This window comes from Mauremys reevesii, linkage group 6 (genome assembly GCF_016161935.1).
Source record: "Mauremys reevesii isolate NIE-2019 linkage group 6, ASM1616193v1, whole genome shotgun sequence".
In the NCBI taxonomy this organism is placed as follows: Eukaryota; Metazoa; Chordata; order Testudines; family Geoemydidae; genus Mauremys; species Mauremys reevesii.
The window spans coordinates 95,460,866-95,488,463 of NC_052628.1; the positions used below are offsets into that span (position 1 = coordinate 95,460,866).

The following is a 27,598-nucleotide window of genomic DNA, read 5'->3' on the forward strand; positions in this document are numbered from 1 at the left end:
TCAACGTCTCTTTAGGAAAATAACTAAAGTACAAATGCAAACCACAGTTGAAAAAAAAAATCAATGATTTAAGTTAAAGTTTCTTACTTGCTGATTTAAATCACAATTAAAATCAGGCATGTAGATTGCTGAGATTTAAATGAGGCTGCCCTGTTTGTAAATAAACAGATTGCATCAAAAGATATACTTGACTATCATTTTCTTCTAATGGAAAACAACCCTCAAGTCTCCTAATATTAGCTAACTGCTAAGGTCAAAAGGGAAAAAAAAATCTGAACAAGAGTATATATCTGTAAGGAGTTCTTGTCTGCAAGCAGGCCTGTACCCTCCAAAGAAATGCATGTGTGTGCAGAGCTGGGTGAGGTGCCCAGAGGAGGAGCTTCCTACCCTCCTTTCTGCCTGTAGAGAGAGTCTGATCACAAGATGGAGAATTTGTATTAATGTAAAATTAATAGGGAGGGGACAGGGTTTTGTCCCTGGACAATTTTAAAACCTGCTGCAATTTCCTGCATTTAGGAAGATTTAAAGACATTTCTAAAGGGAGTGTATGCAGAAACTATTAAGGTACTGTTTATCTGTCCCTCTCCTACAGGCAAGGAGGAACTGGCTGGAGGACATCTATGTACCTCTTCTTCCCTGCTCTGACTGGAGAGGAGAGAGAAAGCAGAGACTTCTCCCCTTTCCTCTCTCCTGCAGGAGGGCAGATCTTCCTTAAGAGGAGAGGAGGTAGATATGAGACTCTTATATGGGACACTGCTTCATCTTTTATCAGGTGCAGCTGCTGTGCCACCTACTGGTGGGAAAGGATGGGAGCCCCAGGAATGCCTCAGCCAAGCACAAGTTCCTCCTTTTGCTCCCACTTCAGATTCCCTTACTTATTGAGTTTGGACTTCAGCCAGAAAGGAGAGAGAGATCAAGGGAGTAAAAGAGGTGTATACTGCTCTTCTCCACACTCCTCCTTACTTTGGGTATGACTACATTGCATTAGGGTTGCCGGGTGTCCAGTTTTTAAACCAGAAAGTCTGATCAAAAAGGGGGCCTGGTAGTGTCTGGTCAGATGAACTGACAGTATGTGTGCGTGGGGGGGGGGGGGGGAAGGGGCAGTGGCAGCCTCTCACCTGGTCCTGAAGTGGTGGCTCCTGTGGCAGCAAGCATGCACCAACTCAGGCGACCCCTTTGAGGAGAATGGTTTGCAGGGCTGTGGAAGAAGACGGAGTACAGAGGCCCACGGCGAGCAGGGTAAGGGGCTCCCAGCGGGCATGGAACATTCCCTGGGAGGGAAGGAACATGAGCTGCAACACCAGCCAGCGCTTCCACTGGCCACACTCTCAGGCAGTTCTGGGCAGGGGAGGGCTTGAGCGGGAGGGGAAGAGAGCTGCCAGGCAGGCAGTGCAGAGGGAGGTGGGAGGTTGCCATGCAGAAGGGCTGCATCCTAGCTCGCCAGTGGAGCTGCGTGGCTGCTCCCATGTGGCTGCAGTGCTCTTCTGACCTGCACTCCCAAGTGGCCTGCTGGAGCTGGGGTTTGCAAGTTCCTTGGGGCTGCTCACACTGGAGTTGAAGGGCGAAAGCTGTGAGCGACAGAGAGTGGGGGGTAGACATCCAGTTTTCAGAAATTAGAAAGTTGGCAACCCAACACTGCATAGTAAATCTGGCTCAGACTCATGTTTAAGCCCAAGCCCCACTACTGTCCACACACAATGTATTAATGGTTGGGGGATGGGATGGGTCTCTGAGCCACTGGAATTCAGGTCCAAGACGTCATTTTGCAGCGTGGATGCAGCTCAAGTCTGGGCCCCCAGACTCATGTGCAGAGATTGCACCAATGCTATCCCACAATCCCCCCAGGCCTGTGTTTCTCAGTCCTTCTACCCCAAAGCTTCTCTCTCAATTCTCAGGAAGTGGAAGGAGCCCCACTTGGTTCAAATACAGTTCAAATGTAGCTGATCAGCTTTTAATTCTTATTTTCCATGCTGATCATTCACCTGCAAAGACATTTGACCGTCTTTGATAGGAAGAAGCCATATACCAAGCTCACTTCTAGCTAGCTAAATGAACACAGCTGAACGCTGGTAAATCTCTGGTGCAAGGTGTGCAAGCCATTTCAGTTCTCTCTGAGTGCAAGAAATGATCCTCTGTACAAAGAAATCTCAAAAAAGCTCATGGCCTTGGGGATCCCCTGGGCCACTGATCAGTGCCGAGAGCGAGGCGAGTGGCTTAAACACAATTACTGCAAGGTCAGGGGGTAGTAATGGCACCACCAAGAACTTGCCTTCTACTTGCTTCTTTTATGAACAATTTGACTGGGCTCTGGAGGCTTCAGTGAGCCCAGAGACCGGCAGTGGTGCATGACAATCTGCTATGCAAGTACGGCATCCTTATGCCTCCCAGGTTAGAGGAACCACTGGAGGAGAACTAGCCGCTACTAGCTGGAACTAGGGAAGTGATCCTGGTTTTCACACCAGTCACTGCCGAGTCTATGCCACTGGAGCAATTACAGCATCTCCTAGGACCATACACATATGGTTTTGGCTCCTTATTTGTTGTAATATATGAATGGGAGGGATTTTTGGCTTATGACCCTGTAAAATTATTACATCCCAGGGGTTGTAGTGTGTTTTCTTTAATGGCAGAACTTATGCCAGTGCCCTGCCTCTCTCCCTCCTCCCCACCACATGGAATTCAAAATGGATGCCAAGAACTTAAAACAGAAGTTAAACAAGCATCTATTATGAAATTTTTACTAGATCCTCTTACTATATTACAAAAATGGGTTGGGACAATAAAGTTAAGAGCCTTACATTGCCTTTCCTGCTTGTACAGCATACCATATGCACCAGCCATGCCAGTCCATCCCAAGCCACCTCTCTGGGTACTCCAAAGGCGCTGTGTAGGTGCGGGCATATATAGAGCATGGGTTCCCTAGTATGAGTCCTAACTGTCCCAAGGGGGTTTGTGTAGTATGTGTCCCATATTATAAGCCAAAATGATCCTGAGCGGGGGGAGGGTTGTATGTAGTCCATGGCTCCTGTATTCAGAGTCCAAATTGTTCCGGGGGGGAAGGAGAGGGGGATTGTGCTCAGTTCATGGATGCAAGGTGCTGTCAAGAAAGCTGTAATAGGTCTCAACCTAAAGGGGCATTTTATGATTTTCCCCACAGATTTTAACCCATTCCTGGATGGTAATGCTTGTGTACTTCTCACCGAGGAGGAAATGCAGGAAGTCAGATTTTGAGGCAGGACACACTTATTATGTCTGCATCTGTAGCTCACAAGCCCCCTGCATTCAGAGATGTGTTGGGCAGTCACCAAACACTTAAAAGCCTCAACAGAGGTGGGTGGATGGCCTCCAGTAGCTTGCAACAGATAATACTGCCAGTCAGGAAGCCCCATAACTATAATGTTCGCCGGTGGTTGCCCTTCCTAGAAGGATAGTAAGCCCATACACAGCACGTAGCACCCACAACGCACAACCCCAGGGGAAAATGGTGAGGAGTTATAAATAATTTAAAATTAAATTTGTAAAGTGCATCTTACCATGATGTCTGCAGTCTTGCTGCTGAGTAGAGCTCACAGGACAGTCTGAGCCAAGAAACTTGTATACAAGAAAAAATAAATAAAACCCAGTGATAAATAGCATCTTTTGACCTTGAGTTGCCACAGCCTCCCTTGTTTAGCAGATGCAATATGATTTTCCCCCCCTTATGCTCAATTGTGTGTTTTCATTTGCCTTGGCAGGCCCTTCCACCTTGGCATGCAAGCTGTGATGTAGCGGGCAAGGAGGAAGTGAGTCCAATATGAATTAATAGGTTAAATCCAGCAGGTGGTCAACCAGCAGCTGAAATACCAGAGCCTGCATAAAGATGGAGTAGGACCCTTTTCGGTGTATGTACTCCCTGTGCAAGCTATGGGCACATAAGTCCCAGTGATGGCCCTGGCAGAGTTTGGAAAACCCATTCTCTCAAAACCAAAGTTATATTGGGACCAGCAGGAAAAATCACAGTCCTGATCACCTCAACCAAACAGTGGACTTGCCAACATCAAACCAGTTAATCACAGAACTGTTATACGTTTGTGGTAGCCAACTTCCAGACAATTACAGCATGGCTTCCCTCATGGGTGTCCTGAAGCTAGAGGATTGGGGCAAGCTACTCATAAAGCTCCAGGAACATCTGCTTCTTCATGGAAAAGTTCTGGAGCTGCTCCTGGTCATCCCAAGTCTTCATGACAATGTGATCCCACCAGTCTCTGCTGATGGCCTTGCTTCAAAAGTGCCGGTCTACATATGGGACGTGTCTGGTTATAGCAACAGGCATAAGCAGTGTCAACTCAGTGGCCAGGACTGTACTACCCTCCAAGAAAGGTCTTTGATAAAAAAAAACCACCACCAAAATGTCCAATGTCTCAAGGACGCTCTACCTGACTCCAAAGAGAGACTGAAAGCATAAGTTGCACACAGGGGCGGCTCTAGGAATTTGGCCGACCCAAGCACACCGGTCCCGCGGCTCCGGGGGACCTCTTGCAGACATGCCTGCAGAGGGTCCTCTGGTCCCGCGGCTCCGGTGGAGCATCCGCAGGCATGCCTGTGGGAGGTCCACCAGAGCCGCGGGACCAGCGGACCCTCCGCAGTCATGCCTGCGGGAGGTCCATTGGTCCTGCGGCTCCAGTGGACCTCCCGCAGGCATGACTGCGGAAGGTCCGCCGGAGTCGCCTGCCGCCCTCCCGGCAAAATGCCGCCCCAAGCGCGCGCTTGGCTCGCTGGGGTCTGGAGCCGGCCCTGGTTGCACAAGTTCTTCCATTGGCGCTGGATCCAGGTTCTCTGGCTACTGGGAGTGTGTGGGCCCAGAAATGGCCTGGCTGACTGTAGTCATAGGCTAAGAACTTCTGTTGAAGTGTTGCAGGATGGACAGACAAGTTTTCCTGCAATACAGTCTGAGCAAAGGCCTAGAACAGCTGCAGCTGGTGAGGGAGCTAAGAAACTGGAATATGCACCAAGAAACTGGGTATGGAAGCATCAGCATGACTGAGACATCCAGGCACAGCAGTTGTCAATCAGGGGTTTACAATGCAGCGTGGAAACTCAGGCATGGTGTGGGTCCCACATGTGCTGGTTTACAACGCAGTGTAGACATACCCTTTAGCTGCTGGTGTTGGAATATTAGTTTTTTATTCAGTCTCTCCCCTGAGGATATATAATTTTATTATAACATTGGTCACTATTACTTAGTGCTTGTCTAGACAAACATTTAGTTCAGGGCAAAATGGGGTGTGAATCTACCCTGCACTAGTCAGCCATGCTCTGTCTATGTGCAACCTCTTTGTTAGTGTACTTTGAGCTAGTCTTATTTCAAACTGTTAATGTGCATCAACACAGACAGTTACAGTAGGATAGATTTAGCCCAGCTTTCTGCAAACTAGATGTCTGTGAAGAGAAGCTCTTAGTGGTTCAACTACAGTTACTTCTTGAACCATTTCCTAATGATTGAAGCCAAGGACAGCATCTCATTTAGTGTGTTCCAAAAGTAGCTACTCCAATAAGCCACCCTTAATAGTAGCAAGAAATAGCTCCTTCAAACTGTGTCTTGATGCTACATATAACCTGTTTAATATTAGGTAGTTAAAATCACCTGTGAGCAGTAATAGGCCAAGCAGAGAGCAGGGTGATGACTCTGCTAAGGGTGAATCTGCAACTCCTTTCCACTGGCTCAAGAGTTTGATAAGATGTGAAGGTTCTTTGGCTGCCAGGAGGCAGTTGATGAGGAATAGGTCAGTGGTTCTCAAAGCCGGTCTGCCTCTTGTTCAGGGAAAGCCCCTGGCGGGCTGGGCCAGTTTGTTTACCTGCAGCATCCGCAGTTTCGGCTGATCGTGACTCCCACTGGCTGCGGTTCGCCACTCCAGGCCAATGGGGGCTGTGGGAAGTGGTGTGGGCTGAGGGAAAACAAACTGGCCCAGCCCACCAGGGGCTTTCCTTGAACAAGCGGCGGACTGGCTTTGAGAACCACTGCTCTAGGGCACCTGGCATTGGCCACTGTCAGCAGACAGGATACTAGGCTGGATGGACCTTTGGTCTGACCGAGTATGGCCGTTTTATGACAAACTTGCTAACAAATACATTGCTTACAGGGTATTTGTCCATAAAAGGCAACAGGTAAGGTCTCTATTGAAAGCTTGTAAATTATCAATGTTCATAATCATGGCATGATGTGTGCAGGTAATACTTAAGAAATAATCTAACTATATCAAAGTTTATGGCCTTATGGAGTCACCAGTGAATGATACTACTTGGTGATGGCCTATTCATGCAGAAAGGAGTTGCCTTCTCTCCCTGGTCAGCTGGTAAAGGTGATGCAAGACTTGGTTTTCTACCATTGCCCCATTACAGACCAGTCAATGGAAGACCACCAAAGACAAACTGCCAACAATCAAAATTATGTGAAGGGTAAAGAAAAAGAAAGACCATTATAAACAGACAGGGGATCATCCGGTCCATGACAAACTGGCTTTTAGGGAGGTTATGGAATCTCCATCACTGGAGGTTTTTAAGAATAGGTTAGACAAACACCTGTCAGGAATGGTCTAGTTATTATGTAGTCCTGCCTTGAGTGCAGGGGCCTGGACTAGATGACCTCTCGAGGACCCTTCCAGTCCTATGATTCTATGACAAAGTGGGGAGAGACTCTGTATCCATTCACTGAGGAGACATCTGAGCAGGAGTGTTTTTCATGAAAGATTGGATCCTGCTTCCTGTGAAGCCAGCTCTGCAGCAGACTGAACTTAGGGGAAAACCTACTTTATTAGATAGGTTTCAGAGTGGTAGCCATGTTAGTCTGTATCTGCAAAAACAAAGAGGAGTCCTTGTGGCACCTTAGAGACTAACAAATTTATTAGAACCAAAGTGGGTTCTAGCCCACAAAAGCTTATGCCCAAATAAATTTGTTAGTCTCTAAGGTGCCACAAGGACTCCTTGTTGTTTTTGCTTTATTATATAGTTACCTTTCCTATTAAGTGTAGCCACATAGTATGTGTCAAGGGCTGGATATCACAGGAGAACACTTCAGAGAGGCTTGGGTGCACCTCTTATTAACCTGCAAGGCAGAGACAAGGCTGGCATAGCCCAGAGGGGAGTGCATGAGTGGCTGAAAGGCTGGTGGTGTGAGGGAGCCAAACACCCAGTTATCATAAGAAGGACTCCCTGAGGGTGGAGGCAACTGGTAACAAGATGACTCATAATCCTGGGTATCTTGAGATCTGTCACAACTGGTGATCAGTTGTTCTCCACGTTTACCAAAGGTAAGACAAGAAGTAATTGGCTTTGTTTGCAATAAGGGAGATTTAGGTTGGATAATAGGAAAAGCTTTGTAACTATAAGGACAGTTAAACACTGAAACTAGTTACCTTGGGAGTCTGTGGAGTCCCCATCCTTGGAAATTTTTAAAAAATAGGTTAAACAAACACCTGTCGGGGATAGTCAAGACGTGTGTGTGTGTGTGTACTAGATGACACCTTGAGGTCCCTTCTAGCCTTTAATTTCTATGGTTCTGTTATGGATCCTTCTGTTCTGTCCGCTAAATGTTTGGTCCTCCAGCCCTTAACATAAATGCTTAGGCTATCTTTATCTGTTCTTCTGCTGTGACAGTGACAGTGAGGGGAACTAGTGTTTGAATCATTGTGTAATTTTCCTAAGTATATTTCAACAAAGCCTATTCTTGTTTGTCACCCAATATGTGGCACTATAACAGTTAGGGATCACCATCTTACCGGCCAGAATTCAAAGGAAAAGCTTGACTCAATACTCTTTCAGATCCACATATCAAAGGTTAGGTAGTAAGATAACACAATGTAAGAACGTATTTGCTTAGAACAATTCTGCAAGGCTTTAAATAATCAAAACAATGAACTCAAAGATTTAAGTTCCATATCAGGATTGCTTTACTCTTGCTTACTTTGTGTATAAACATTAACATTTGTAGTGTTATGAGAGCAAGGAGTTTCAATTACAATCAGGGACCTATTGTGCTAGGTGCTGTACAAATACAACACATAGAAATACAACATAACTATCAAGCATGAAAGGGGAAAATACCTATACAACAGCACCAGAAATCATAATATACATATATAATTTGTACACTGTACTGCTTAAATAATTCAATAGCAAAGTAAAAAGTAATTTGATACTATAAATGCAGTGCCAGAGACATAACATGCTGTACAAGTACTGTACAGTCTCAGGTATCATTCAGCACCACAAATTAGAGGTAACTAGAGATTCCGACATTAGTAAAAGATACAAAGTAACAATGCAATCTGACACCAACGGTCTCATGTTTATATACTCACCCAGTAATCTTAAAAATAAATCCTTTCCCCCAATTATGCAAGCAATAAAACAAAAAGCAAATAAATAAATGCAGAAAATTTTGAGCAAGAACAAATTTGCATGTGAATCAAACTGCAAATTCACAGCTAAGAAAATATGCAGCTATATCCACAGGATTTCCATAATTGGTACAATATGTAAAACCTTCAGTCAATGATACTTCTGCATTGAATCCCAATAGAAAAACAGTAAATGCTTTTAGTATAGTGGCATGTTAGAATTGTTATGCCAGAGGTCTATAGCTCAAAACACAAATTTGCTCCAAGTTGAAATGTGAAATCTGGGTACCTGATCCTGTACTTTGTACAAGTCTCCTGGCTTAGTAATATATTTAGGAAAAATTCTGTGCAAGGTACCAAACCCTGATTTCTGTGAATCTTGGACTGAAAAACAAATACAAATATATAACTAGCATTCAAAGGGTACGAGTGTGAGGGAGAAAAAATTGTGGTCTAATTAATTTGTTTTCTTTGTGGGACTTTTAAAGTATTTATGGCTATTGTGTGATTTAAGAAATGACTCCGAAATGACAACTTAAGGCACATCAGAATACTGATACCAATAATGGACATATGTACTTAAAATCTTCTAGGGAAGACCTACAAAATAACTACATTGTGACTGGGAAAAATACAACCTCCTTTCTTAACTAAGGCCATCACAAGTATCTAAGCAAAAATCTGATTCTTACAAATCTATATAAAATACTTAGAGGAGAAAATGGAGTTGGAAGGCAGAACCAAATAATCAGGTTCTGGGTGGTACTCTTCAACATCCAGAGAAGAAAACAAATGATATGCACATTGGTTCTTGAAGTTCTGGAATCAAAGTGAAATGTTTTCCAAATACAGGACAAATTTGGTCAAGAAATGTTATTTTTCAGCTTCTAATAAGCTTTTACTAACAATGGAGTACAAGTATTTTTAAAGTAATTGGCAGAGTCCTATTTTCAATATACAGAATATACTGTACGTGAGCATGAATACTGTTGTAAAGTTTTTTAAAAAGCCAATGAAGGGGCAAGGACCATCTTTTGGTTTGGGGTTTGTACAATGCCCAGTACAATGGGGTCCTGGTCTATGATTGGGGCTCCTAAGCGCTACAAGAACGTAAACAACCATCATCAAATGCTTGTCATTTTTTTCCGCCATAAAGTGTAAAATGAGTAAAATCTTACTCACTTTTAATAATGAAACTCAATATCAGTATCACACAGCTAAACAGTTCCAGAATAAATTAGTGTAGAAATTTCTCATTTTGGAGAGGGACACAGGGAGATTTTAATGTTATACCGATGGGGTGAAATCGGTAAACTAATCCTCCTCTGTAGATATTTGTATGCTAATGTGACATTAGAGAAACTCTTGTGTGCCCTGAGGTATGTGGTTCTCTGCTGCCATGATAGAAGTTTTGACCGGCATATGCCCAATAATAGAAACTCAATGTGAGTAGTATTTGCTTACACAAATATGCCCTATGATTTTAAAAAATCCCAATACTTACGTAAACAATACTTATGTTTGCAGAAATACAGGTCAGCTGAAGCCTGTTCAGCTAATGTGCTCTTTGGTGATGGAACATTGGCATGTTCCTTGTGGTCAACCAATCATTAGTCTAAGATGTATTTATATCCTTGGCTTGGCTTTCCCCTCGCCCCGCAGCTTTTATCTTAATAGCACTAGTGTGACAAAAATGCTACAGAATTTAACTTACAGAAGTTGGTAAAGTTTTTTTAAAAATACATCATTTGTTACCAAGTGAGGATTAAATGCCCAATTTCAGCAGCTAAAATGTGACCACAACTCTATCCTCCATTACACAAAGTGGGGAAGCTATTTAAAAGCATTGGGGCACCAGTGTTGTTTTTCCAGTTTCCAGGGAACTGAGCTGGGTCTGTCAGTGCCATTGCCCAGGTAGTTGTTGGAATCAGCTGTGTCGACAGTCCTAGTGCTGGGATGATCGGCATTGATATAGTCTCTGCTGATTTTGACAGGTTTTATATCTCTGGCTTCTCACTGCTCAGACCATCAGCTCGGAGCGCTAGTCCCCGGGGATGACTCTGTGGGGTCCTTGGAGGTGGATGTCTTCATGTTGGATGTGATAAGCACTGATTACTCAAACTGACAAAGCCTGGGCCACACATCTCTTGGCATGTAAGTCATTGACTAGAATGATTTGCACACTGTGCATTTATTGGGAATCTGACTCTCTTCCAAAGAGAAAAGGCTATGGCTATGCCTGCCAATGAGAGGGATGAGTCTGTTGCATGTTGGGCACAGATCAAGCCATGAAGGCTTAGAGTTCCCTGGCGGGGGTCGGGGGGAAGAAATGGCACAAAGTGCCTCACCGTGCTGCTGGGGGGAGGGGGGAAAGGGGGCTCCTCTATTTTTCTTTTCTTTTTTTAAAGAATAAAAGAACTAACAGAAATGAAGAAGGGTTTCGTCACTAGAATAACTAGCAAGAAGCTCAAGGAAGAATAGCAGGTTGCACACTTACCAGGTTCTGTCTCACTGCCATGGGTAGTAAGAGGGAACTGAAGGTAGGTCACAGCTGCTCCACCCTTTATGCCCTCACACAAGGAGGCACAGGGCAGATGCGTGGCCCCAATGGACATTGCTATTCAAAAATAATATGCTCTTGAGCACAAGCAGTGCATGAGGGACCCACACTGACATACTTGAAGGAGAAGCAGTATTTTTCATGGAAAAAGAACTTTAAGCTGCCTGGAAATCTAAATCCATCTCATCTGTGCCCTCTAATGTTCACATTTGAGGGCTTAATTCAGAAAGGCATTACACATAATTTATGTTGACTTTTGGTACCTGGAAGCAGTACAAGACATGCTGTATCTGAGTGAAGTAAGTGCTTTTAATAAACATCATACTCCATTTCACCTGCACACAAGTGGCAACATCTCGGTTACTCCATTGTAGGTATTCGTAAGTCAAAGTAATTGAAAGAAAACACAATGTTCTTGAATAAAATATACATTTTTAATGGCTCAAAATGAACCAGTGCATGTAAGAAGGTCATTGCAGGAGTAAAACTTGACCTAAATCAGTCTTAACACGCATACCAGTAATTTTAATTCAGTGGTTTATGTATCATCCTATGCTTAATTTAATAGTCGTCTATGCAGCATGTCAAGAACCATTCAAACACTAAGAAATGGAGACTCTTCTCAATTTAACAAATATGGTGAATTTCACTACAAATTAGAATCTTTAAAAGGAAAAGCATAGAAATAGAAGCATAGAAAAAATAGAAGCATAGAAAAAAATCTTCTGTGTACTTTTAAATGTTATGGCTTTTTTCTATTCAGTTTTCTTTGTTCAATTCAATTTTCCATTGTTCATGTCATTTCCCCCCCCAAAGTGATATTTTTGCTGTTCAAACAATGATTACACATGGGTGAGGAAGCAAATAGATGCAGCAATGGAACTGACTGTGTAAGCTATCTTTTATGTTTGTATCTTGCAATTGACATAAATAAGCAAAACCATGTTCTGTATATTTACTGAATTACACACACTAATTTGACATTGTTAAACTGTTGCTTTTACTTCTGTCTAGAAAAAATAATTATCTCAGACATGCAAAGAATATAATACACTGTATGTAACACACTCCATTTTGTCTACTCTTGCAGTACATACAATATCACCACTCATTTGAGATCACTAGAGTTCTAAGGCACAATGGAATAGCAAACTTAATAGTAATTTTTAATGAAGCCGAGATATTCCTGTTGACATTATAAATGGTGTCTTCGGGGCCAATAAGAGTTCAATGAAATCAAGAGGACATTTCATCCCTTTAACATGTTATCAATTGCATTCATAATTTTATTTCTTCTGAAAATCGCAAATACCAACAGTATGTTGAGCAGCTGCTGTACAAAGTAAATGGCTCACCAATTTTCAGTGAAGTCTGGTGTATGGATAAGGGGGAAGTTCAGAAGCCATACCTATTTTTACTCAGTCCTTATTCAAGCAAAACTCCTGACTCCCACAGGAGTTTTGCCTGGGTAAGGACTGAGTTTAAACATACTAAGAGCTTCATAACTTGTCCCCTGGATATAAGTGAGAGTTTTGCCCAAATAAGGACCGGGATTAGGACCTAAATGCACAAATAGAGGGCTAAATTACGCTTTTAAGCCACTGTCTATACTAGTAGAGAGTAAAGAGGGGTGTGATGGGAGCTATACAGACTTGTTAGATTAGACTGTGGTCTCCAAACTTTTGAGGGTAGCCCTCCCTTTCCCTGTTTGCACCCCTCCCCCCACCCAAGCCAGGACCAGGTTTAGGGCCATGGCTCTGGGTGTGTGTGGGGGAAACGGACAGGGTTAAGGGGCCGCAGCTGGGGATGGGTCTGGGGCTGAGGATGAGCCGCAGCCAGGCTGCGGTGTGGACCAGCAGCCCGGCCCATGGCCAGGTGCGGCTCTGTTCCTCGTCCTGCCACCAGCCTTGGCCCTGGGCCAGGATTAGGGTCAGGCATAGGGCTGGGAACCGGGGCTGCAACCAGAGCAGAGCTGGGGGATGGGAGGGGTGAGTAGTGCTCCCACCCCACCCCCAGGGAGGCTGGCCCAGCCCACTACACCCCCTTAAGGGGGTGCACCCCAGTGTGGAGACCTCTGGATTAGACAGATAGAAGGATTGCACATCATCATCAGCTCCTGGTGTCATTGGGCCCAGTGAAGGAACTTTGATCAGAAACAGTATCTCTAAGGCCTGGTCTACACTATGAGGTTAGGTCGAATTTAGCCACGTTAGGTCGATTTTATAATGAATGTGTCTACACAACCAACCCTGTTGCACCTATCTAAAGGGCTCTTAAAATCAACTGCTGTACTCCTCCCCCGATGAGGGGAGTAGTGCTAAAATCAACCTTCCTGGGTCAAATTTGGGGTAGTGTAGACGCAGTGCTGTGCAATTCAATGGTATTGGCCTCTAGGAGCTAACCCAGAGTGCTCCTATGTGGCCACTCTGGACAGCACTTTCAACTCTGATGCACTAGCCAGGAATACAGGAAAAGCACCGGGAACTTTTGAATTTCATTTCCTGTTTGGTCAGTGTGGCAAGCTCAGCAGAATAGGTGATCATGCAGTACCAGAATCGCAAATGGGAGACACTAGATCTAATTGCTGTATGTGGAGAAGAATCTGTGCAGGCAGAACTCTGATCCAGCAGAAGAAATGCTGATATATATGCCAAAATCGCACAGGTCATAGTGGAGAGAGGCTACACCTGGGATGCACAGCAGTGCCGCGTGAAAATTGAGCTCAGGCAAGCCTACCAAAAGACCAAGGAGGCAAACAGTCGCTCCATGTCAGAGGCCCAGATATGCCGCTTCTACGATCAGCTGCATGCCATTCTAGGGGAAGACCCTACCAATACCCCAATACTCTCCGTGGACCCCTGCAAGGTGGCAGCCTCACGCAACACAAAGGAGGGTTTTGTGGATGAGGAAGAGGAGGACGAGGAGGATGCACAGCAGGCAAGCAGAGAATCCGTTCTCCCCGGCAGCCAAGACCTTTTCCTCACACTGGAGCCAGTACCCTCCCAGGGCCTACTGTTTCTGGACCCTGAAGACAGAGAAGGCACCTCTGCTGAGTGCACATTTGTAACGACACTACAGGGGTTAAAAGCAATTGTGTTTAATGTTTGATTTGCCCAGAACAGTTGGGATGCATTCGCGGCCAGTACAGCTACTGGAAAAGTCTGTTGACATGTCTGGGGATGGAGTGGGAATCCTCCAGGGACATCTCCATGAAGCTCTCCTGGAGGTACTCTGAAAGCCTTTGTGGAAGGTTTCTGGGGAGGGCTTCCTTATTTTGTCCTCCATGGCGCCAAGCCAATAGCAAGTGATCTGGAATCATTGCAGCACAAAGCATGGCAGCGAATGGTCCTGGGTTTTGGTCGCATTCATGCAACATTCAGTCTTTATCTTTCTGTGTCAGCCTCAAAAGAGTGATATCATTCATGGTCACCTGGTTGAATTAGGGAAAGTTTTGTAAGGGAACAGCAATCCCCTCTGTTTGATGATCCCTGACACATTAGACCCCTGGCATGCTGGGCTGTTTGCGCTTGGCTAAAATGGATCGTCCTGGAGAATAGCCATACTGGGGGGGAGGGGTGTGCTGTACATCCACCCCAACCGCAGCCCCTCCTTTTAAATGGCAAACACAACCAGCATTGGTTGCTACGGGAAAGGAGGGCGCTGCAGTTTGAAATCATTCCCACATGTTATGAACACGGAAGAAGCCAACCCCACGTACCCTTTTCCTTACCATAGCTGCCTGCAAACAGAACTCTGTTGCCCAGCCGTGTGTGATGTGTCACCATAACGGCAGGCGCTTAATATAAAAGGCAAAATGTACCTTGTACCTAAAACCCATATGCTGTCTGCTGTGATTTGCTTGATTCACTGTAAAAGTCTCCCTTTTGTTCTCAGAAATGAATCTTCTGTAAAGTTTACTCTCCCTTTTTCCACCCTGCAGCTTCAAATGTTTCTATGCTCCCTGCATCAACTCCATCCCTGAAGTTATCACAGATTAGAAGGCGAAAAAAATGCACTCGTGCTGACATGTTTTCAGAGCTCATGCAATCCTCCCTCACTGATAGGGCACAGCTGAATGCATGGAGGCATTTGGTGGCAAAGGCCAGGAAAACATACAGTGAGCATGATTGTAACACACAGAAGGAGATGCTGAGGCTAATGGGGGAGCAAACAGACATGATGAGCATGTGGTGGACCTGCAGGAAAGGCAACTACACTACAGACCCCTGCTGCAGCCATTGTGTAACTCCCTGCCCTCCTTGCCAAGTTCCATATCCTCCTCCCCCAGACACCCAAGAAAATGGGGGGAAGCCCCAGGCACCCTGCCACTCAACTCCAGGGGACGGCCCAAGCAACAGAAGGCTGTCATTCAAACAACTTTGATTTGTAGTGTGGCTACAATAAACAGTGTGGCCTTGTCCTTCCCTTCTCCCCCACCCCACCCTGTTATCAAACCCTTTGTACACCCAGGCTTCCTTTTACTAGTCAGCGTTGTCAGTGATCTCAAGTTTTTTTTAATAAATAAAGAATGAATGGATTCAGAACAATAGGTACTTTATTTCCTGTGCCAGCTGTGGTTGAAAGGCGGAGGGGGATTGGTTTACAGGGAAGTACATTCACCAAATGGGGCGGCTTTGCATGAAGGACAACACACACAACTGTCACACGGTAGCCTGGTCAGTCTCTGATGCACAGCACACCTCAGTGTGCTTTTCTAATTGCCCTGGTGTCTGGCTGTTCAAAATTGGCGGCCAAGCGATCTGCTTAACCTCCCACCCTGCCATAAACGTCTCTCTCTTACAGATATTTTGGAGCACACAGCAAGCAGCAATAACAATGGGAATATTGCTTTCGCTGAGGTCTAACCTACTCAGAAAACTGTGCCAGTGCCCCTTTAAACATCCAAAGGCACATTGTAGCACCATTCTGCACATGCTAAGCCTATAGTTAAACTGCTCCTCACTGTTGTCCAGGCTGCCTGTGTATGGCTTCATGAGCTATAGGAGCAAGGGGTAGGATGGGTCCCCAAGGATAACTATTGGCATTTCAACATCCCCAACAGTAATTTTCTGATCTGGGAAAAACTCCTTTCTTGTAGCTTTCCAAACAGCCCGGAGTTCCGAAAGATGCAAGCGTCATGCTCCTTTCCCGACGATCCCACGTTGATGTCAGTGAAATGGCCCTTGTGATCCACCAGTGCTTGAAACACCATTGAGAAGTACCCCTTGCGGTTTATGTACTCTTTGGCAAGGTGGTCTGGTCCAAGATAGGGATATGCGTTCCATCTATCACCCCACCACAGTTAGAGAGCCCCATTGCAGTAAAGCCATCCAGTATGCCCTCCACATTTCCCAGAGTCACTACCATTCTTAGCACAAGGGTATTGATTGCCCTGGCTACTTGGATCACAGCAGACCCCCCGGTAGATTTGCCCACTCCAAATTGATTCCCGACTGACCGGTAGCAGTAAGGTGTTGCAAGCTTCCACAGGGCTATCGCCACTCACTTCTCAACTGCCAGGGCAGGCCTCATCTTGGTATTCCTGTGCTTCAGGGTGCGGGAAAGTAACACACAAAGTTCCATGAAAGTGTCCTTATGCATGCAAAAGTTTCACAGTCACTGGGAATCATCCCATACCTACAACAATATGTGGTCCCACCAGTCTGTGATTGTTTGCCGAGCCCAGAATCGGCGTTCTACTGTATCAACATGCCTCAATGCCGCCATGATATCCCAATTGCCACATCCTGCGCTTTCAGGAATGTCTGTGTCCATGTCCTCCTCACAATCTTCCTCATGCTGGCGGCTCCTAGCTAGGCTCTGCACATACTGCAGGATAATGTGTGAGGTGTTTGCAATGTTCACAAAAGCAATGTACTGTTGAGCGGGCTCCATGCTTGCCATGCTATGCATCTGCATGGATAACCCAGGAAAAAAAGGCATGAAATGATTGTTTGCCATTGCTTTCAAGGAGGGAGGGAAGAGGGGAGACTGATGACATGTGCCCCAAAACACTGGCAACAATGTTTTTGCCCCATCAGACATTGGGAGCTTAACCCAGAATGCCAATGGGCAGCGGGAACTGTGGGATAGCTATCCACAGTGCACCACTCCATGAGTCAATGCTAGCCATGGTATTGAGGACGCACTCTGCCGACCTAATGTACTTAGTGGGGACATGCACGATTGACTGTATAAAAATTTCTTGCTAAAGATCGACTTCTATAAAATCAACTTATCGACCTAATTTTGTAGTGTAGACATGCCCTAAGAGTGCTGGGGTAACGCTTGCAGCACTAACATCTGATATTCCCTTTAGCAAGGGACAAAGTGTTCCCCACATATTCTAGCAACATTTGCCAATTCAGAACAGATTGGGCCAGAGACCTACCCCTTTGGTAATATACCTGCTCTTTGAATTCCCAGCATGCAAACACGGAAATTTGGGAACAGAAGGCTCTTTACCTCATTTCCCACTCTCCCTTTTGATTCTAAAATATTTTAAAAACACAGGTGGTTTAGAGAAAGCAAATATGCACAGCCCAGAGAAAACTAAATGGAAACATAATTGTCTATGAATACAAAACATTGGGAAGGCCTGTCCTTACCTCACATCTGGAATCCTCACTGCCATCAATAACAATTCATAGATAGAATATGGCCCATAATAAAGTAGGATCTGATATTACTCTATTGCATATTTGTTGTTTATTTTTTAAGTACATAACATAAATATGATGCAATACTGTTACAGCAAATATGAGTTGAAAAGCCTTAAAATAAATTATTCACGATCCCAAAGCAGTGTACTGGATGTGTAGGTTTAAAAATTAGAAATACAAGGCCAAATCCCAAAGCTCTTATACAGTCATTATTCAGTCCTTACCCAGTTAAATTTCTCATTGATATCAATGGCAGTTGCCCGAGTAAAGACTAAGTAAACATGAAATAAGGGGGCCAGGATTTGGCCCAATGTAATTCTATTTTAAAAAACAAAAAATGTGAAATCTAGTGCTTGCCTCCTTCACTTACCTGCCAGGACTTAAATTCACAATTCTATGTTTCTCCTGCAGGATTGATGACTTCATGAACACCTCATGGAAACAACCTACTGTAAGCAGTTGTAATTCCTATATCTTTCATGTAATTAATTTGTCACTATGGTCAGGCCCCTCACCCTTTAATGCACCCCCACATGGTCAGGCATTTGGTAACGGCAGCCTTGTCTCAATTTCCCTTGGTATCGGGAACATGGCCTGTAGTGCTTTGGTACTCTTCATGACTCATTTCAGAGTAGTAAGGGATCTCATCACAAGGGTGTGATGGAGCTCTAGTTGTTAGTCCTAAAGGCCAATATCTCCCTCTCCTTTCTTCATCAGAACAGGGCAAAGTCCAATAGTCCTATATTAGGATTGTCATCCCAAACCCGGGGCTTGGCAGTCTGTACCCCCTTCCATACAGAGAGTGGTAGGGGGACCCAGGTCCACCCTCTCTTCTGGGTCCCAACCCAGAGCCCTGTGTAAGGCTATCAGGCACTGTTTACTTAGGCCTCTGGCTGTCTCCTACCTATGACCTTTGCAGATGTCCTGCATATGACCACCTTACCTAGATCTAACAGCTTCTCCACAGTACCTCTTAGCCTCTCCAGCAGCTGCCCCACTCTAGCTCAGTTGCAGCCTTTTATCCCAGCTGTTGCTAACCAACCATTTATCTGCAGCTGTTTAAGTGATTGCTGTCTTCATTAACCCTTTACTGTTTGCTGCCGTGTGGCACCTATATGCCCCATCATAGACACCTTAGGCCTCAGTCCTGCAAGGAACTCCAAGGGTTTTGCTCACATGGAAAATCCTTGCAGAATCAGGGCTATAAACAATTACATATTGTAGAACAATCTCTTTCACCGTTAAATGAAATTAAACTCCTATTTGAGATGCTGGAAAAGCTACTAAAGCCCCCACAGACGGGAAAACAATTAATTTGTACATTTAGCATTATCATTGTGCAGTTTTACAGGAAGTTGAAATGATAAAGGTCAGGAATTAGGTATGAGTTAGTGACTTCCCTTTATAATATGTGGGTGGTTGTTTTTTTGAACAGTTAGAAAAATGGGGAGATGTGGTGAGAGGTCAGTTTCAGATATCTATTCAGCAGTAGAACAAAAATTGGGGAGGGAAGAACGCCATAAATGGAGCAAATTACAAAAATTTTAAACATAAGGATTAGTTAGAGAGAAAGAACTGCAGTATTTCATCCTTACTATGGCAACATCATCTAACGACTCTGGAGTTAGGCCCAGAGAAAGCAAATTTTTATAGTGTGCATTTGTGAGGCTATCACCCCATTTTAAAGTATTTCACCCATTTTTAAATTTACACATCAGTTCCAATATTTGCTTTATTTCAAGAGTAAAATTTTATTCTCCATTACACATTCTAACTATGTTGTAGTCCTCAGGGTTGCATGGGTGTAACAAAGAGATAAGTTTGGTCCTAAATGTTTATCTTCTAATCTATTTGGCATGTGAACCACCTCACTGTACTTTCTTTTAGAACATACAGATCAGAATAAGTTTCCATTGTTAAATCTTTAAAATCTGTTCTCAGAAATTAATTTAACTGTTGGACCAAATGCATGCTTGGTGTAAATACATAGTAAATGGCATTACACTAGGAATGAATTTGGCTTATTGTTTCCCAGTGTTCCAGGTAGCCATTTAGAAAAGCGCAGTTTATTAATTTTAGAGCCAAGTGACTTTTAGACACCAACTAGTTGACATTTCTAATAAACTGATTATTCTCAATGATACCTACTGTGATTGGGAGATCATTTACTTTATCATTACAATAAATAAATTTGATCCTCTGGTACAAGTCTCAATCTATCTAGCACTTTTCCTTGTAGTAAAAGGCCCATCCTTTATGCTTAGTCTGAGTATGAACGTATTCCATAGAATCTAAACTTTTAATAGCATAGTTGCTGGAATTGTTTATAACAAGATTTCTAGAGTTCAGAACTGTTAGTCAATATGTGTGATAAGAGCATGCTCACTGGTAACAGTTTTATTTTCATTTGTGCAAGTACATCATCTGGGCAGACATCCGTACCCATTCAGAGCAACACTGCAGGATCAGGTCTAAGTTTTTAAACAGTCATGAAACACCGACCTGTTGGAAATCTCAGAAGTTCACAGAGATTATAATAATACTCAGCTCTTACATAGATCAGTAGGTCTCACAGCACTTTACAAAGGACGTACCCAGCCTTCACCATTCATGAATCAGCTTCTCCCTCCCACAGAAACATTGTGCTTTTGCTTATGCTACCCCTTTTGAATTGGAAACACTCTCTGCCAATATCTACAAAGCCTTGTCTTCCTTTAAATCTGTCCTTGAGGCTCACCTCTACTAGAGTGTCTAAAAACATTAGCAGCTGACAATAGTTAGATAGGTAGTGAACTGGGACCTCTATTTTTTGTTATGACTCTATACCAGGGGTCGGCAACCTTTCAGAAGTGCTGTGCCGAGTCTTCATTTATTCACTCTAATTTAAGGTTTCACGTGCCAGTAATAATTTTAACGTTTTTAGAAGGTCTCTTTCTATAAGTCTATAATATATAACTAAACTACTGTTGTATGAAAAGTAAATAAGGTTTTTAAAATGTTTAAGAAGCTTCATTTAAAATTAAATTAAAATGCAGAGCCCCTGGACGGCATTCACTGGAAGGCATTAGCAAGGGGTAAGGCACTGGATAGGGGTCAAGAGACATGAGCTTTAAGTAGATACACAGTATTTAGCACAAAAGCAGCTCTAATCTTCGGTTGGTAACCTCTTGGCCCTCCTGCAATACAACCAACTAACTAAAATCACAATGATCAAAGTTATTACTGATTTTTATGTGCTAACTAACTAAAATCCCTGGGCCCTTTAAATCAAGATTTAAAGGGCCCAGGGCTGCGGTAGCGGCGGCTGGGAGCCCTGGGCCCTTTAAATCGCTGCCCAAGCCCTGCTGCCGGAGCCCCCAGGGTAGTGGTGGCGGCTGGGGTCTCCGATGGGGATTTAAAGGGCCTGGAGCTCCTGGCCGCTACTGCAGCGGAGCCCAGGGCCCTTTAAATCGCCATCCAAGCTCCAGGGCTCCGGCCACCTCCACTGCCTCCAATCGCCTGTCTGGGGAAGCCGGGCCGGACCGGACTGGCTTACTTTCACTTCTGGGCAGAAGGGTTACATACAGATATGTCCCTCACTCTTCACCCATGTGCTCAAGTACTTTGATAAATTGTGGCTTAAATGTATAAGGACTGTGGGTCCAAGTTTGAAAATATAAGAACACAACCTTCCTAACATTTCAGCTATTTCTAGATGTTGGAGCATTTCAGTCTCTGGGCTCTAATTGCTAGCAGAACATCCTGAAGATATCTACACTGAGAAAATGAGAGTCCAAATGCCAAAAAACCCCAAACCCAGCCAGCTATTTTAAAAAACAAAACGAGACATCACATCGAGAAATGCCATCCTCCTCTTAGGCTAGGCCTGATTACCCAGATAAACTCACAGTGCCTTATATGAAAACCTGGAGAAGCATCAGTCAAATGCGTTTTGGATGGACACTTTTATTAAAAAAAAAAAAGCAGGAGAGAGAGTACTCTGACTGAAAATTTTGAGAGGAGAGTTGATACCTAAGAGAAACATCTGGAGACAGCAAGTATAGCTCTATAAGTGAAAACAGAAAGAGAAATCCACTGACAATGTAGTATTACAACTGCCCCTTTTGAATTTAAGTATGTGCTTTATTGTTTTATTGAATAGAGATGGACTTAAAATATTTTAAAATGCTTTTGCTGAATTTGGGCCTCATGACATGCCTTATTTTACTTGTAGTGCAGAAAGGATTTTTTTTTAAAAGAAAGGCTTGCCAACCATGGTAGCAGCACATAAAAATCAGTAATAACTTTGATCATTGTGAACCATAGAACCTAGGGAGATCTCATAATGCCACAGAACATACAAAATAACAGGCCAAAAATAAAAATAAAAAATCCTTGAACCATTCCCACCACCCACATAATTACTATTATAAAAGTCATCCAGCAATGCTAGGTTCTGTGGGTGAAAGCTGTGGAGCCTCCACAAAATCAGAATTCTAATCTTTTAAATAGCTGACTTAGTGAACCAAAATGAAAACAAGTTGAGCAAGAAAATACACAAATAAAATACAGCCTAAAATGAGCAAAAGATTAACGTCATGTTGAGCAATCGTGGCTCCAAATAAGTTTGTCATTTCCTAAATTCCATCAGCATCTGCAGAACTGCTCAGAGTAAAATTGCAGCAGAGGCACTTGCGGGTAACAGGTAATGGATGATCTTTAAATGGATTTTAAGTCACGGCAGTGGATGAGTCCATTCCTCTTAATTCATAGTTTGAATAAACATTTTTAAAGAGATATATGCCACTGGAGTGCTCATTTGGGCACTGTTCTTTTCCCATACTCCCATTTCTGCACTGGCCACCTCTCTGACTAATGCTGTCAAGATTGAATATGGAGACAATCTTCCAGTCTCTGTATCTTGATTTTTATAACATTTATTACTTTTTAAAATTTTGCTTCTATTTAAATCTTTGATACAGTATGTTCTCTAGTTAGAGACTGTATCCTGCACTTGCCAGGTGATGCATTCAATGTCCTAATATACCTTTGCCATCACTTATAACCAACTTCCATGGCAACTGTACTTCTCTCATTGGCAAGATAATTTTTACACATGCTAAGGCAGTTACTGTTATTTACATCATATACTGCATTCATTTTAAATTTTGAGTTTGCTTTGTTACTTCATGGATTGTAGATGTGAAAGAAGGCACTGTTTTCTTTGTCTTTCTCCATCCTAGTGATGTATGTCTGTTGAGGCTTTTTGGCTTGCCTGTTTAGAGACAGCTATAATATGATCTTTTTACCCATTGCTGTAAGTAAGCTCTGAGAACATTACTCCTGTAGGTATCAATTTTACCTACAATATGCACCAAATAGGCTACCTTGGGGCACAGTACCTTATTTTATTTATATCTGTAATTTGTTACTTAATTTTTATCAAGACACCCTATGCACTTCCAGACATGAAAAAGATATATACTTAACATTACTTCTCATCAGTGGACATATGTTTTTCTCTGTACCCCATCTTTTGAATGACACTTGTCTTATTTATACTGTTACCTTTTAAGGCAGGGACCATATTTTCTTACGTTTGCACAGCACCTAGCATGAAAGAACACCTGAACTAACTGGGTTTTCTATGTGCTAACATAATACAAACAGTAATAAAAAATGCCCAAAATTCCCTGCCACAATAAAATTGTGCCCTCAGTCTGCACCAGAGACAATGTCCGCACTGTATGTATTTAGATTGTGAGCTCCTCGATGTTAGGAACTGTATGTTCCTCTCTGTTTGCACAGTGCCAAGCACTTTGTCAGCGCTCAATAATATAAATACAAACTTTTGTTAAACAAAAAGGAGGAGAAAAGGATATCTGAGGAGGAAATGTCTCTGGTTCCCCCCAATAAATAAATCTCAGAGTAGTCCAACACATTTTAGTGCTTCCATACTCCTACTTTCTCATTCCACCCTTCCTCCTCCCACACACACTGACTGTACTGCTGTAGTTTGTCCTTTAACATTTTTCAGACAGACAGCCTAACACTGGCTGCCTGCCAGACTGTACTTTTCTGAGGCAGGAAAGTGTTACTGTGACTCTGTATTGCTTTGTGCAAGTGTTCTTGACTTTAGCAGTTTTGTCAATTACTACTTTTTTAACCAAATAGCCTTACCAAGACAATTCTCTTCGAAAGAGCGCATTCCAAAATGTCTCCAACCATGCCAAGGCTGCAGTTTATCACTGAAGTCCCTGTTTTCTAATTGGCTCTGGCTATTTGACTTTGAACTTGAGTAAAAATACATACTCTGTAGTGTGGCAGACTTCCTCATTGAGTTCTGTGTTTCTTGTTACACCAAACCAAACCTCCCTTATTTATATTGTGTTCAATTTTGAATTTGAGTTACATTGAACATACTGTGTCTGTCTGAATTAGTGATCACTGATTTGCAGTCTCTGAAGTATTTCACTCCTCCCTAAGTTCATGAACAATTATGGTGTTAAAATCCTTCCTCAATATCCTGATCTCTCAAAAATGCTTGACCAGAGCACACAGAATTCTACATGTGTTGTGCTGAGGTACTTTAAGTATATTAGAATTAAATGGAGCCATGTACCCTTTGGATAGAAGCCAGCAGGTAATAGCCAATGCTCAGAGTAGGCTTGGTGTTAAAAGCAAGTAGATCTTTCATAGAGGAAGGATAATAAGGAGAAAGGGAAAACCTAAAAGGAAGACGACCAGTGCTGTAATACACAGTCTTCCTGCCTCCCCTCTGTAGATTCTTTCCTGCTGAGCTCCACAGAGGGACGTACATGTGATTGAGGGCAAGGATGAAGCATGCCACAGAGGTGGCATTCCCCATTATATGCCCTGTTCCAAATCCAGGATTCAAAGGTTTTTGACTCCTCTCCAACTGAGGAAGCAGATGGTAAAATGTGGTTCTACTCAGGAAAGAAACTGTACTAATGCCACTCTGGGGGTTTCACATTTATTGTTTCTCATGGAGTTAAAGAACAAATTTTCTCAATTTACAAGTAATAAGATGTTTTTCTAACTGCCAGTCCTGTAAATCTTGAAAGTCAAGTTTGTTTATTTGAAAGTCAAGTGAGGTTCTTTCTAGCTTGCTCATTAATAAAGATTTTAGAGGCCAAGTTTTTCCCTTAAATATACCTTCTATCCAGCCTCATATGGCTCTGCAAGTAGAACTTAGAATCATAGAATATCAGGGTTGGAAGGGACCTCAGGAGGTCATCTAGTCCAATCCCCAAAGCAGAGCCAATCCCCAGACAGATTTTTGCCCCAAATCCCTATAATGGCCCCCTCAAGGATTAAGTTTACAACCCTGGGTTTAGCAGGCCAATGCTCAAACTACTGAACTAGCCTCTCCCCCTCCCCCCATTAATTAATATTTGGGAGAATAGAGCTCAAATTCCTGTAGCTATGCTCTGATATGCTAGTAGAAGTAAAAAGTCAGTGTTGTTAACTTCCATGACTTTAGCATAAGTCTTGTGATATTTAGTGTTTTTTTTAAAAGCCCCAGCTCCTAGAGTCAAGTTAATATGTGAAAGTCTTGATAGCTAGAAAATAAAGCTATCATTTTGATATTCAGTGATCACTCAGCTCTTTTGGTGCTTCCAAGAGATCTGATATTTTCTGTGTCTGGTTCCAACTGGCTTCACAGCACCCTGCCCAGACTCTTCTGTCTAGGAAGCTCAGCCCCCAACATCGTACTAATTATTGGGGAAAACAGCCTGAAACCATGATCCAAGTGTACTCTAAAGACTCAAAACCAGGAAGCAAATAAAATAATGTTTTTCAATCTCATAAATTGTAAGCCAATCACAGTTTTTTTTTTTTGAATGCTTAGAGTTGGCAGTATAGAAATCATGCCACTTGTCTGTCACTATCACAGGGTCCGCACAGGTTTCCGCCTTCTCGCCCTGTGCTGAGGCTGGTAAAATAAGAGTTCTCACGCCTTCTTCTAGTGTTTCACCCTTGTGCTTTATTTTACAGTGCCACCATGCAGTCCCCTTTATCCCCCAACAGTTATCCCCTTTCCAACCTGTTCCAGAGTCTCTTGGCCCTTGAGGCACCCATCCTGTGGTGAGGAGACAGCTCTGCAACCTCCTGTCCCCTCCCAGGCTAGCCTCCTAACTGAGTTTTGTTCAGGGCTTTTATAGCCCTCCCAGACTTCAGCCCAGCTGTCGCTGCTTAACTCAGTCTACTGCAGTGAGCCAGCCCTCGTTAAGGCCAGTAACTGGGCTCCCTGCTGTCTGCTTTGCACCTATGCCCCTGGCCTCTCTGCCCGAAAGCAGGGCTTAGCCAGCATTTTAGCAAGGCATTCAAGGGGTTTCACCCCTGCCCTGCCACAGTCACCAAAATAAGAAGATAATTCTATGAAGATTATTGAATATGAAAGATCCATTTCCATATAGCCACTGTTCAGAGCACAACACACATTGATTTATGGTGTTTGGCAAGTGGTTCTCCCTCTTGTTTGTGCATTGCAAACTTAGCTGCTCTTCAACAGATTCAGCTTTGAAATTATGAAAGATCTAGTTAACATTTCACTTCATTTAAATGTTGCATTCTTTCTCTTCACTCAGGCCAATCTCTCAGGGTTGCCGATAAACCTTAATTCTATTCTCCTAGTTCCAAATGAAAGTTTCCTAACTCAAAAAAAAACAAAAAACACCAGAATGCAAAAAATCAAAATGATAGTACACAACAACAGAAAACACATTGTCATCACAAGCACCTTAGGTTCTCGAAGCACTTTGCAAACAGTTAACTGAGTTTCACAATACTCCTGAAAGGCAGGTGAGTATTCCTGTGGTGTTAAATAAATAAATGAATAATAAAAATGGATTGTACATTAAAAGTATGGTAAATCCATCTAATAGTAAAATAAAAGTGAGGAACCCATATATCTAAAAGGTAATCATGACTTTACTTTATCCAAGAGATATTCCATTACTCATAGGCTGCTGCCATTGCTCTAATATAGCTGGTTCAATATTCCTGTCTTTTCTTCAAACTTATCACTTTCTTTATCCAAAATATATTCCTGTTATGCAATGTCCTCCTCCTACTCTGTACAGTGCTCTTATTTTACCTCTCTGGTACAATAGAGATCTGAAAGTTTGGTGATTTATATTGCACAAACACTACCAAAAACTCTAGTTTTTCTGGAAGATGTTTTTCTTAGAAAACTAAAGGGAGTAATGGGCTGTAATGCATTCTCACAGATTTTGCACTCTGAAGATTTCAACCTTCAGCGGCCAACACAGTACAGTATTGGCAAACAGGACTTCATGGTGCTCTTTAAATAACACATTTGGGAATGATCCTATCAGCCTCTCCTGCCACAATGCAGCCTGTACTCTTGTAAAATTGGATTACATAAGTGCAAAACTCAGGAATGTAGCGTTTTCTTCCCTAACTAGATTGATGTATGTCCTGGGTCTCAGAAGTCAGCCAAGTCCACGTTGTTATATTAACATACTGAAGCTGGCTGTCAAGAACACAAAATCTTTTGTACAATAGTTAGGTTTAGTCCTAAGTGAAGCACAGGATCTGGTCCAAGAATATAGCTGAACCTGGTAACAGCAACCTTAGTATAATTAAATTTTAATTCTTGGAGGGTGGAAAACACCAAAGAAGCTCAGCAGAGTAGCATTTGACTTCAGAAAGGGGAGCTATACAAAAATGAGGGTGCTAGTTAAATGGAAATTAAAAGGTATAATCACAAAGGGAAATGCCTGCAAGCTGCATGGAAACTTTTTAAAAACACCATAATAGAGGTTCAAATTAAATGTATACCCCTAATTACAAAACATAGTAAGAGGAATGCAAAAGTACCACCATGGCTAAACACCAAAGTAAGATAAGTGGTTAGAGGCAAAAAGGCATCTTGTAAAAAATGGCAGTTAAATCTTACTGAGGAAAATAGAAAGGAGCCTAAACTCTGGCAAGTAAAGTATAAAAGTATAATTAGGCAGACCAAGAAAGAATTT

At 43.0% G+C, this 27,598-nt stretch overlaps 1 long non-coding RNA gene across 1 annotated transcript; it reads right to left on the minus strand.

Moving 5' to 3' along the window:
• Positions 1–1,160: 1,160 nt before the first annotated feature.
• LOC120408087 lies at positions 1,161–25,717 on the minus strand. The gene is made up of 3 exons (XR_005600411.1): positions 25,645–25,717; positions 3,534–3,591; positions 1,161–1,198 (listed from the first exon to the last, which is right to left on the minus strand). It is a non-coding gene; the product is annotated as an uncharacterized LOC120408087 (long non-coding RNA).
• Between the last annotated feature and the right edge of the window lie 1,881 nt (positions 25,718–27,598).